We start from the raw sequence: 13,826 nt of genomic DNA, 5'->3' as shown, positions 1-13,826 counted from the left end.
GTGAACGCCAACGATCATGGCAGCACTCTGCACGATAGCCAAGACATGCAAGCAAACTAAGCATATGAGGACAGGTGCATGGATAAAGAAGATAGGGTCTGGGAACACAATGGAATATTACTCAGCCATGAATAAACATGAAATCGTGGCATTTCCAGCCATGGGAAAGGAGGTAGAGATGATCATACAAAGTGAAGTAAGTGAGACAGGGAAACACAAATATCATATGATATCACTTACAGGTGGAATCTAAAAATGGATACAAATGAACTTCTTTACAAAACAGAAACAGCCTCACAGGCTTAGAAAGGAAACTTAGGGTTAGGAAAAGGGAAGCGTGGGGGGGGCAGGGAGAAATTAGCAGGTTGAGATTAACACATGCACACTACTATGTATAAAATAATCAATGAGGTCCCAGGGTGTAGCACAAGGAATCCTATTCAACACTCCAATAACCTACTTGGGAAGAGAACTGGAAAAAGAATATGTACACATCTACGTATAAGTGAATCAACCTGCTGTCCAGCTAGGAAAAAAAGAACCCCAAACAATGTGGGAGATCACCTACACTCCAATAAAAATTAAAAATTAAAAAAAGAAAAGAAAAGAAATTCCCCATCCAGCTCCTCAGGCCTCTGTGACCCAGGCTGCTGTCACATCCCTGGAGCCGGAGCAGGTTGGGGTCCCAAAGCTGGACTGCCGTGGGAAGGAGGAAACTGAGGAGGATGTGCCAGCCAATAAGCACCCCCGCCTTGGACCTGGAGTGCCTCTTCCCCTCTGCACGGGCCCACCGTCTCCAGCTCCCTGCTGGCCCTCCTACACAGAAACCAAGCCTAGTGCACCCAAAGGATGGTGGAGCCTCTGGGCTGGAAGAGCTTTGAAAATTCCCTTGGGCGCTCCGTCTCCTGGTGGTGGGGTTCCCACCTCCAGCCTCCCTCCTCACGGTCGCCCCACCTAAGGATGACAGCACCTCAGCAGAGCGGTGTTGCAGGAGTTGGGATCTGTCAGGGCATGGCGGGTGGGCGGTAAAGGGGAAGGGGGAAGAAGTCCTGAGACACAAGCCTTGGGTGTTTCTTAGGGCACATTCCACTCTGACAACCCAGGAACAGGACTTTCCCTCAGGCTCTGGTTGCCAAGTAGCCAGAGTTAGGCTTGAAGACATGCCGCCGCCTTGTGGCCATTTCCCGTAACAACAACTTTAAAATTGGTGCTGAGTGGCATTTAATCTTCACAAGGCCTGTGGGGCTGTAAATGACACCTGCCCTCAAGAAATGCCCTGGGGTAAATCATCAGAAAATAATTCAAAACTGGGCCGATTTTCAAGAAGGTAATTTCGAGAGGTAAATTTTACTCACTCCGTATATTAAAAAAAAAGCACATGGAAAGGTGCTCAACATCTTTCATTATTAAAGAAATGCAAATCAAAACTACAATGGGGTATCACCTCACAACCGTCAGAATGGCCAAGCTCAAAAAAAGAAATCTCGAAAGAATAAATACTGGAGAGGCCTTGGGGAAAACGGAATCATCCTCTGCTGTTGGTGGGGATGTAAACTGGTGCAGCCACTATGGAGAAGAGTATGGAGGTTCCTTAAAAAAGTAAACATAGTGTTACCATGTGACCCAGCAATCCCACTCCCGGGCTTAGCTCCAAAGACAATCCTAATTTGAAATGACACGGGCACCCCTGTTTTTCAGGGCAGCGCTGCTGACAATAGCCAAGACATAGAATCAAACGTAATGTTCATCCACAGGAAAATGAAGAATATGTAGCACACATATACAATGGAATACTACGCAGCCATAAAAAGGAACGAACTGATGCCACCTCCTGCAGCAATGATGGACACAGATCATACTCAGTGAAGTGACTCAGAGAGAGAAAGACAAATACCATTAGATATCACTTACAGGTGGAATCTGTAAGTTCAGACGCATGAACTAATTTACAAAACAGAAACAGACTCACAGACTTAGAAAACAAACTTATGATTATCAACAAGGAAAGTGACAGAAAAGTGATAAACTAGGAGGCTGACATTAAGGGATACACACTAGAATATATCAAAGACATAACCAACAAGAACCTACTGAAGAGCACAGGGAACTCTACTGAACACAGTCTTAGAACTTACATGGGAAAAGGACCCAAAGCATAATACATATAAGACTGCATATAACTGAATCAAGTTCCTGTACATCTAAGATAAATGCAACACTGGACATCAACATTACTACAATGTAAAATATAAATTAAATTATAAGAAAAATAGAAAAGAAAAAGAAGAGTGGGGCGTGGAGAAATGCTGCCGCCTTGTGGCCGTTTTCCATAACAACAACTTTAAAACCTGTGCTCATGGGCTCTGAATATTCACAAGGCCTACGGGGTTGGAAAGAAAAAAACACCTGCCCTCAAGAAACATCTGGGGGTAGGTCTTCGAAAAAGAATTAAAAACAGGGCAGGGCTTCCCTGGTGGGGCAGTGGTTGAGAGTCCACTCGCCGATGCAGGGGACGCGGGATAGAGCCCTGGTCTGGCATGATCCCACAGGCCACAGAGCAACTAAGCCCGTGCGCCACAACTACTGAGCCCACGCTCTAGAGCCTGTGCTCTGCAACAAGAGAAGCCATCGCAATGAGAAACCCAAGCAGCACAACGAAGAGTAGCCCCCACTCGCCACAACTAGAGAAAGCCCGCATGCAGCCATGAAGACACAATGCAGCAAAACATAAAACTAAATAGAATAAATATATTAAAAAATTAAAACGAGAATGAAAGTAGAATACTCTCTAACACCATACACAAAAATAAACTCCAACCAGATGAAAGATCTACACCTCAGGACGGATACTCTAAAACACATGAGGAAAATATAGGGAGGACACGCTCTCACATAAATCTCAGCGAGTTCTTTTCCGATCCATGTCTTAGAGTAATGAACAAGAAAACAAAAATAAACAAATGGGACCTAATGCAACTTAAAGCGTTTGCACAGCAAAGGAAACCCGAAACAAAACAAAAAGACAACCCTCAGAACGGGAACAAATATTTGCAAACGAAGACGCCCACAAGGAATTAATCTCCAAAACATACAAACAGCTCCTGCAGATCAATATCAAAAGAACAAAAAAAAACAATCAAAAATAAGCACAAGATCTGAATGGACGTCTCTCCAAAGAAGACATAGTGATGGCCATTAAGCACATGAAAAGATGCTCAGCATCACTAATTATGAGAGACATGCAAATCAAAACGACAATGAGGTATCACCTCTCACAGGTCATCATCAAAAAATCTACAACAAGAAATGCTGGAGAGGCTGTGGAGCAAAGGGAACCCTCCTACACTGTCAGTGGGAATGCAAATCGATACATCCACTATGGAGAACAGCATGGAGGTTCCTTAAGAAATGAAACATAGAACTACCATGTGACCCAGCAGTCTCACCCTCGGGGGAAGATCTCGAGGGAACCAAAATTTTGAAAGACACGTGAACGCCAACGATCATGGCAGCACTCTGCACGATAGCCAAGACATGCAAGCAAACTAAGCATATGAGGACAGGTGCATGGATAAAGAAGATAGGGTCTGGGAACACAATGGAATATTACTCAGCCATGAATAAACATGAAATCGTGGCATTTCCAGCCATGGGAAAGGAGGTAGAGATGATCATACAAAGTGAAGTAAGTGAGACAGGGAAACACAAATATCATATGATATCACTTACAGGTGGAATCTAAAAATGGATACAAATGAACTTCTTTACAAAACAGAAACAGCCTCACAGGCTTAGAAAGGAAACTTAGGGTTAGGAAAAGGGAAGCGTGGGGGGGGCAGGGAGAAATTAGCAGGTTGAGATTAACACATGCACACTACTATGTATAAAATAATCAATGAGGTCCCAGGGTGTAGCACAAGGAATCCTATTCAACACTCCAATAACCTACTTGGGAAGAGAACTGGAAAAAGAATATGTACACATCTACGTATAAGTGAATCAACCTGCTGTCCAGCTAGGAAAAAAAGAACCCCAAACAATGTGGGAGATCACCTACACTCCAATAAAAATTAAAAATTAAAAAAAGAAAAGAAAAGAAATTCCCCATCCAGCTCCTCAGGCCTCTGTGACCCAGGCTGCTGACACATCCCTGGAGCCGGAGCAGGTTGGGGTCCCAAAGCTGGACTGCCGTGGGAAGGAGGAAACTGAGGAGGATGTGCCAGCCAATAAGCACCCCCGCCTTGGACCTGGAGTGCCTCTTCCCCTCTGCACGGGCCCACCGTCTCCAGCTCCCTGCTGGCCCTCCTACACAGAAACCAAGCCTAGTGCACCCAAAGGATGGTGGAGCCTCTGGGCTGGAAGAGCTTTGAAAATTCCCTTGGGCGCTCCGTCTCCTGGTGGTGGGGTTCCCACCTCCAGCCTCCCTCCTCACGGTCGCCCCACCTAAGGATGACAGCACCTCAGCAGAGCGGTGTTGCAGGAGTTGGGATCTGTCAGGGCATGGCGGGTGGGCGGTAAAGGGGAAGGGGGAAGAAGTCCTGAGACACAAGCCTTGGGTGTTTCTTAGGGCACATTCCACTCTGACAACCCAGGAACAGGACTTTCCCTCAGGCTCTGGTTGCCAAGTAGCCAGAGTTAGGCTTGAAGACATGCTGCCGCCTTGTGGCCATTTCCCGTAACAACAACTTTAAAATTGGTGCTGAGTGGCATTTAATCTTCACAAGGCCTGTGGGGCTGTAAATGACACCTGCCCTCAAGAAATGCCCTGGGGTAAATCATCAGAAAATAATTCAAAACTGGGCCGATTTTCAAGAAGGTAATTTCGAGAGGTAAATTTTACTCACTCTGTATATTAAAAAAAAAGCACATGGAAAGGTGCTCAACATCTTTCATTATTAAAGAAATGCAAATCAAAACTACAATGGGGTATCACCTCACAACCGTCAGAATGGCCAAGCTCAAAAAAAAAATCTCGAAAGAATAAATGCTGGAGAGGCCTTGGGGAAAACGGAATCATCCTCTGCTGTTGGTGGGGATGTAAACTGGTGCAGCCACTATGGAGAAGAGTATGGAGGTTCCTTAAAAAAGTAAACATAGTGTTACCATGTGACCCAGCAATCCCACTCCCGGGCTTAGCTCCAAAGACAATCCTAATTTGAAACGACACGGGCACCCCTGTTTTTCAGGGCAGCGCTGCTGACAATAGCCAAGACATAGAATCAAACGTAATGTTCATCCACAGGAAAATGAAGAATATGTAGCACACATATACAATGGAATACTACGCAGCCATAAAAAGGAACGAACTGATGCCACCTGCTGCAGCAATGATGGACACAGATCATACTCAGGGAAGTGACTCAGAGAGAGAAAGACAAATACCATTAGATATCACTTACAGGTGGAATCTGTAAGTTCAGACGCATGAACTAATTTACAAAACAGAAACAGACTCACAGACTTAGAAAACAAACTTATGATTATCAACAAGGAAAGTGACAGAAAAGTGATAAACTAGGAGGCTGACATTAAGAGATACACACTACAATATATCAAAGACATAACCAACAAGAACCTACTGAAGAGCACAGGGAACTCTACTGAACACAGTCTTAGAACTTACATGGGAAAAGGACCCAAAGCATAATACATATAAGACTGCATATAACTGAATCAAGTTCCTGTACATCTAAGATAAATGCAACACTGGACATCAACATTACTACAATGTAAAATATAAATTAAATTATAAGAAAAATAGAAAAGAAAAAGAAGAGTGGGGCGTGGAGAAATGCTGCCGCCTTGTGGCCGTTTTCCATAACAACAACTTTAAAACCTGTGCTCATGGGCTCTGAATATTCACAAGGCCTACGGGGTTGGAAAGAAAAAAACACCTGCCCTCAAGAAACATCTGGGGGTAGGTCTTCGAAAAAGAATTAAAAACAGGGCAGGGCTTCCCTGGTGGGGCAGTGGTTGAAAGTCCACTCGCCGATGCAGGGGACGCGGGATAGAGCCCTGGTCTGGCATGATCCCACAGGCCACAGAGCAACTAAGCCCGTGCGCCACAACTACTGAGCCCACGCTCTAGAGCCTGTGCTCTGCAACAAGAGAAGCCATCGCAATGAGAAACCCAAGCAGCACAACGAAGAGTAGCCCCCACTCGCCACAACTAGAGAAAGCCCGCATGCAGCCATGAAGACACAATGCAGCAAAATATAAAACTAAATAGAATAAATATATTAAAAAATTAAAACGAGAATGAAAGTAGAATACTCTCTAACACCACACACAAAAATAAACTCCAACCAGATGAAAGATCTACACCTCAGGACGGATACTCTAAAACACATGAGGAAAATATAGGGAGGACACGCTCTCACATAAATCTCAGCGAGTTCTTTTCCGATCCATGTCTTAGAGTAATGAACAAGAAAACAAAAATAAACAAATGGGACCTAATGCAACTTAAAGCGTTTGCACAGCAAAGGAAACCCGAAACAAAACAAAAAGACAACCCTCAGAACGGGAACAAATATTTGCAAACGAAGACGCCCACAAGGAATTAATCTCCAAAACATACAAACAGCTCCTGCAGATCAATATCAAAAGAACAAAAAAAACAATCAAAAATAAGCACAAGATCTAAATGGACGTCTCTCCAAAGAAGACATAGTGATGGCCATTAAGCACATGAAAAGATGCTCAGCATCACTAATTATGAGAGACATGCAAATCAAAACGACAATGAGGTATCACCTCTCACAGGTCATCATCAAAAAATCTACAACAAGAAATGCTGGAGAGGCTGTGGAGCAAAGGGAACCCTCCTACACTGTCAGTGGGAATGCAAATCGATACATCCACTATGGAGAACAGTATGGAGGTTCCTTAAGAAATGAAACATAGAACTACCATGTGACCCAGCAGTCTCACCCTCGGGGGAAGATCTCGAGGGAACCAAAATTTTAAAAGACACGTGAACGCCAACGATCATGGCAGCACTCTGCACGATAGCCAAGACATGCAAGCAAACTAAGCATATGAGGACAGGTGCATGGATAAAGAAGATAGGGTCTGGGAACACAATGGAATATTACTCAGCCATGAATAAACCTGAAATCATGGCATTTTCAGCCATGGGGAAGGAGGTAGAGATGATCATACAAAGTGAAGTAAGTGAGACAGGGAAACACAAGTATCACATGATATCACTTACAGGTGGAATCTGAAAAAAGCTGAATTAATGGGAATGTAGAGTAGAATGGTGATTGCCAGAGGCTAGGAGTGGGGGAGATGTTCGTCAAAGGTACAAACTTCCACTTCTAAGATGAATAAATTCTGGGCATTTAACATGCAGCATTGTGACTTCAGTCAACAATATTGTATTACATACTTGAAATTTGCTAAGAGAATAAGTATTAAAAGTTCTCATCACAATAAAAAGAAGAACGTGAGGTGATGGAGGTGTTGTGATAATCATTTAGAAATACATACATGTATCAAATTATCACTTTGTACACTTAAACAATGTTGTAGGTCAATTGTATCTCAATAAAGATAGAAAAAGGACACAAGGTATGCAAAGGAACCGGAAAGTATGGCCCAGTCAGAGCAAAACAATAACCAACAAAAAGTTCCCTGAAAAAGATCTGATGGCAGGCTCAGAGAAGGCCTGAGAAGACCTTAGAGTTACACATCAAGTTGATACTTTGCTCAGAGACAGCTTACAACACTAAAAACAAAGAAACAACCAAAAAAACACTGACAAAATCCAGCAGAACTTGAGAAAGGAGGAGAATCTGATTCCAGAATTACCACATAATCAAATTCAAATGTCCGATTTCAAAAAAAAAATCACAAAGCATATGAAGAAAAGTAATGTAAAACCCATTCAAAGGAAAAAATAAATCAACTCCAACTCCTGGAGAGAGGCCTGATGGCCCATATAGTAGACTTTGCTGTTTTAAAGTGCTCAGAGATCTAAAGGAAGGTGTGAAGAAAGCTGACAATGAACCATAGATGAATAAAAGAGAAATATCAGTAAAGATATGTATAACCTAAAAAGGAATCCTGGAACTGAAAAGTACAATAATTGAAAGGGAAAAAAAATCACTACAAGATTTCAAAGGCAGATTTAACTAGGCATATGAAAGAATCAGTGAACTTGAAGACAGAATAATAAAAATTACTGAGTTTGAGGAACAGAAAGATAAAAGATCAAAGAAAAGTGAAAAGAACCTAAGACAACTGTGGGATACCATCAAGCCAACCAAAATATGCACTGTGGTTTTCCAAGAAGAGAGAGACAAAGAGGCAGAGAGACACTTGAAACATTATGGCTGGAAACATATCATATTTGCTGAAAGCCTGTGTATATAAACATACAAGAATTTCCAAGAACTCCTAGCTAATTGAACTGAGAGACCCACACCAAGTCACATTGCATAATTAAACTTTCAAGAGACAAAAAGAGAATTCTGAAAGCAACAAGAGAGAAGCAAATCATCACAAAGAAATGATTTTCAATAAGATTGTTAGCAGATTTCTCATCAAAAACTTTGGAGGCCAGGTGGCAGCAGGCTGATATATTTACATTGCTAAAGGAAAAAAAAAGTCAGTCAAGGATCTTATATATTATATGCAAAAGCTTAAATGCAAAAGTGAGGGAGAAATTAAGCCCTCCCCAGATAAACAAAAGTTTATAGTTAGTACTCACTCAACCATACTCTGCACTACATGCTTGAGGGAGTCCTGCATGTTGAAGTGGATCCCTAGACAGCAACTCACACACGCGGGAAGAAATAAAGGTCAGTAAAGTCAAATGCATGGGCCATTGTACAAGCTGTTAGTTTTGTAACAGTGGTTTGTAACTGAACTTGTATTTTGTGCATGATTTAAGAGACTAATACATTTTGAAAAAGACAATTATTCATCCAAATAGTAGTATTATTGTAACTATTGTTGTAACTCCACATTCTGTTTTATATATTACTCGAGAGACTAATGCATTTTAAAAGAATTATTAATTTATCTTTTGGGGCATAAAATGTAAAAAGGTGTAATTTTGATATCAACAAGTAAAAGGAGTGGGGACAGATCTGTAAAGGAGCAGAGTTTTTTTATGTTATTGAGGTTAAAGTGCTATAAATTCTAATTAGAGTATTATAACTTAAGGGTCCTAACTGTAATCCCTATGGTAACCACAAAGAAATAGTTATACACAAAAGAAATATACAAGAAATATACACAAAAGGAAATGAGAAAGGAATTTAAACATTTCACTCAAAGAAATCAACTAAACACAAAAGAAAACTGGAATGCAGGAACCCAGGGACAAAAAAAGCTATAAGTAAGGCATACAGAAAACAGATAGCAATAAGATAGAAGCAAGTCTCTCCTTATCAGGAATTAATTTAAACGTCAGTGAACTAACTCTCCAGTCAAAAGACAGAGATGGGCAGAATGGATTTAAAAACATGACCTAAGTGCTTGCTGTACAAGAGACTCACTTTAGATCATGTTAGAAGACATAAATAGATTAAAAGCAAAGTATGGAAAAAATATTCTATACAAATAGCACCCAAAAGAGATTGGGGGGGTGGCTATACTAATATCAGACAAAATAGATTTTAAGTCAAATAACACCCATGGTCATAGCAGCACTATTCCCAAGAGCCAAAACATGGAAGCAACCCATGTGTCTACTGATGGATGAATGAATAACAAAATGTGGTCTCTACATACAATGGGATATTCTTTCTGCCTTGAAAAAGAAGGAAATTATGCTACAACATGGATGAAACGTGAGCCTATTATGCTGAGTGAAATAAGCCAGTCACAAAAAGACAGATACTGTATGATTCCACTTCTGTGAGGTACTTAAGAACAGTCAAATTCATAGAGACAGAAAGTAGAACAGTGGTGGCCAGGGGCTGGAGACGGTGAGGAAGTGGGACTTGATGGATGCACACAGTGTTTCGGTTTTACAAATGAGAAGCGTTGAGAAGATGGATGATGGTGATGGTTGTACAGCATTATGAATGTATCTAACACCACTGAACCGTACACTTAAAAGGGTTAAGATGGCAGCAAATATTGTTATGTGTGTTTTACTGCAATAGGAGAAGTGGCAGGGGCAGTTTTGTCTCTCCCCTACTCAGCTGTCTTGCAACTTTCTGTGTGTATTCAGGCAGGCACAGAAGTGAGTCGAAGCCTGCAGAGAGCAAGGGTCCAGCCCATACTCCAGGCTCCTAAGCAAGAGAGTACTTCCCTTTCCTGGTTGAATCACGTTGACCTTTCGTTCCTCTTCTCCAGAAAAACCACATTAAACTATCAAAAATATGAAACTAATGTGAATGAAAAATATTGCCTGCCATATCAGTAAACAAAGGATGTTGCAGCCACCAAGCCATCACATTATGTCGCCCCGATGGTGAGCCTTTAGGGAACTCAGGCTAGAAACAGGGTGCCCCCCATCAAGCTCTCAGCCGCTGCAGTAAGCCCCCCACCACAGTGCACCCCGAGGAGACTCAGGATGAGAAAGCACAGATGCTGGCCCAACAGCTGAGGTGCGTATTAAAGGAATGAGTTCAGTGACTCCAGACTCTTGCACCTTCCCATACACAGAAAAGTGATAAATTGTTTAACTGTAGGTATGTGGTTTTCTTTCATTAACAGCAGTCTTTTGATGTTCCAACTACCTGGTCTTTGTTGCAAAAACTCCTACATATCCTGGCTTCCCCCTTGCTTCTTTGGAGCAGTTTCAGAGGTATCTAAGATGCTGTGTGCTGGGTTTAAGTCCTCAGTTTTGTCCGCCAGATAAAAATAACTCTCAAATTTTAGGTTGTGCATTTTTTTCAGTGGACACTAAGAAGACGTAATTATTGGCAGTGGAAAACACAAAAGAGGGCTAGCTATGGAAATAACTCTGAGCAATTTATTCACCATGAGCAAATAACCTCCATTGGATTAAAGCTCCCTGTCAATCCAGCCCATCCTTCAGTGTCTGCAGAGGAAGGACAAAGGGAACTTGAGGAGAACACACACTTCGTTGGAGATCTTGACTCATCGTCACCAATTTAACAGATCACACTAGAAAGACAATCTGCGGAATGTTAGACTAATTGGCTAAACTAGCTTTTATCTATTAATATACATCAATATTCTTACCAAATACATACTAAAGTAGTGTAAAATTACCAAGCACCAAAGAACATTTTCAATGTGTAAGAGAGGCTGAAAAAGCATTGAGACCTCAGTCTGAATCTGACAAAATAAATTTAAAGGGGTAATGTGGAAATTTAAAAAGCATCTCTATTAGTCAGTGCTCTCCAGAGAAAAAGAACCAATAGGATACATATAGCCAGAAAGAGATTTTTTTTAGGTGGTATTGGCTCACATGGTGACGGAAGCTGAGAAGTCCCACAGGGACACCCTGTACACCCTGCCGTCTGAAAACTGGAGGCCCTGGAAAGCCGGTGGTGCGGTTCCACTCCAAACCCGAAGGCCCAGAGGCAGCCAATGGTGTTAAGTCCCAGTCTGGGTCCAAAGGCCTGAGAGCCAGGAGAACCAAACCCAATGGCAGGAAGCAGAAGCCCAAGCTCAGAAAGCAAGCGCCCCCCCCCCCTTGCTCTATCCAGGCCCTCAGGGGACTGGGTAAAGCCCTCAGGGATGAAGGTGACCTTCCTTCCTGCGTCTGCAGATTCAAATGCTAATCTCTTCTGTAAACACCCTGACAGACACACCCAGAAATAGTTTTTACCAGTTTTCTGGGCGTCCCTTAGCCGAGTCAAGTTACCACGTAAAATTAACCTTCCCAGCACCCAAGTCTTCAGTTGGGATCCACCCACCCTCCGCTGCCCACACCGCCCTGTCGGTCCAGCCCCGCTGCTGTGCCCTCCTCCCTCTCTCCGCTGAGCCCCTGTCTGTTTTCCTGACACCTGCACCCACCTCATCCTCACTCCATTTCCCTCCTTCCTCCCTGTCTCTTTTCTCCTCAGCCCCCCAACCCCAATCTGGACATTCAAAGGCTGGAATAAGGACGCCCCGCACCCAGGAAGGCACACTTGCCAGTGGGAACATACAACACGCCCTGGTAGGCACGGAACAGGGGGTGTCACGGGAGCGGAGCCAGTCGGGGTCCAGGGGCCACTCTGAGGGACGACCGTGCAGGGGACACTGGGGAGTGGCAGGGCCTGGCTGCGGGGGGAGGAGGAGGAGAATGGGGGGTCTCGGGAGAGGACTGGGGTCCGCAGAACCCCAGGATGGTCCGGGAGGATCGACCCCAGGATGATGGGGGCCCGGGAGAGAGCCCGCCCCCCCGCGGAGACCTGACAGGTGTGGGGTAGGGAGGGGAGACGATGAGGGGCTTTAGCAGGAGACCCAGGCAGCTGGCCGTCCACACGCGCCAAAGTTCCGAAGGCTCGGTGGGGATTTGGTACCGGCGGCTGCGCGGAGCGACCCCCGAGGGTCGGAGGGCGAGGCCGGGCTCGCGCCAGCAGGAGCAGAGCCGGGAGGTAACGTCCGCAGCGGACCCCACCACCACCACCACCCTACCCGGGCCCTCAGTACAGGGGAGGGTGGTGCCCAGAAAGGCAGGTTTGAAGCGGGAAAAAAAGAAACTTAATCCCTGAGAGCGACTCTTTCCGTACCTCGTTCCCAGTGGGCGGGCTGGAGGCTGAGCCAGGGAGCGCGGCCTGCTCGAGGGGCGGGGCCTCGACGGAAGGGTGGTGTCCGCTCGAGGGGTGGTACACCAAGAGGCGGGGCCTGCTTGAGGGGCGGGGCTGAGCCTCCCAACCTGCCTCTCTTCCCCTCAGAGGAATTCCAGCCTCCGGTCCCACCCATCTGGAGTGGGTCCCAACCATTTATACTCAGGTTGAATGTTTTAACCAACGTTAGGTACCGTCTTAGAGTTGTGAGAGCCACTTACATTAAATGCTGAGTTTTCTTCTTAACAAGGTGAAACAGTTTAAGTTAAAAGTCCATTTTGCGAGGCTTGGAGACTAAGAGTTCCTCCTTGAACAAACTACTCAGGCTCCTTGAGCTCTTTTTTCAACAAGGCCTGACACTGGGCTTCCCGTTCCTCTCTGCACCGTCGCATTTTAACAGGAATCCTCCAAAATAAGTTTATCCAGACTTCCTCAGCTTCACTCGCATAGGCTCCTCAACCATGACCATCCCCCACGTGATGTCTGATCACCCTGGCCCACCTTCAGCAAGAATCCTGTTAGATATGGGAACATATGTATATGTATAACTGATTCACTTTGTTATAAAGCCTGCCCTTCTGGGGGCTGCTCTCAGCCTGCATGGTCCAGCTGGTTTGTGGTTTCCCGGGTGATGGTACAGGATCCCTGTGGAGCCTGTGAGAAGATGCTGAGCTGGGCGGGAGGGGAGACGCCACCCAGGACCTGCCTGGAGCATCTGGCTCTGCCTGGACACCTTGATGGTGCAGCGGGTGGCTACTCCCATCCTGAAGCAACCCCCACACTTCCTGACCTGCTCTGGCCCTGCTCCTGTCTTGGCTGGGCCCCTGACAACTGATAAGCCTCCCACTGCCCTGCACCCTTGACCAGCTCTCGTTCTACAACAGATGAAGCCCAACCGTGTGATTTTTGGCATTGGGTATTATATCACTTTTTCAGTAGACTCCATTCCACAGTAGGCGACCTGGTTTCCCTGAACATGTGGAAAGGAGGCTGGGGTGCGTGTGAAACAGGGCCAGCTGTCCGGAGGGGTTCCAAGGAGCTTTCTGTGTACTGGGAAAATATCCACGAAACCATCTGGAGTCAGTGTTACACTGAGGACGACCCCATAGCCTGGCTCTG

General features: G+C 44.7%; 1 long non-coding RNA gene across 1 annotated transcript in view; it reads right to left on the bottom strand.

The window, feature by feature from the left end:
* The window catches only part of LOC125965160 (uncharacterized), a 302,497-nt gene extending 289,756 nt beyond the window's left edge, over window positions 1–12,741 (bottom strand). Inside the window, exon 1 of the long non-coding RNA XR_007478741.1 lies at window positions 12,651–12,741. This is a non-coding gene — a long non-coding RNA (uncharacterized LOC125965160). The remainder of the gene's footprint in view (window positions 1–12,650) is intronic.
* Window positions 12,742–13,826: the final 1,085 nt, after the last annotated feature.

The sequence above is a fragment of the Orcinus orca genome, chromosome 8 (genome assembly GCF_937001465.1).
Source record: "Orcinus orca chromosome 8, mOrcOrc1.1, whole genome shotgun sequence".
Lineage (NCBI taxonomy): Eukaryota > Metazoa > Chordata > Mammalia > Artiodactyla > Delphinidae > Orcinus > Orcinus orca.
The sequence above is the reverse complement of the archived record's forward strand: the minus strand, read 5'-3'. Positions and strand labels throughout refer to the sequence as shown.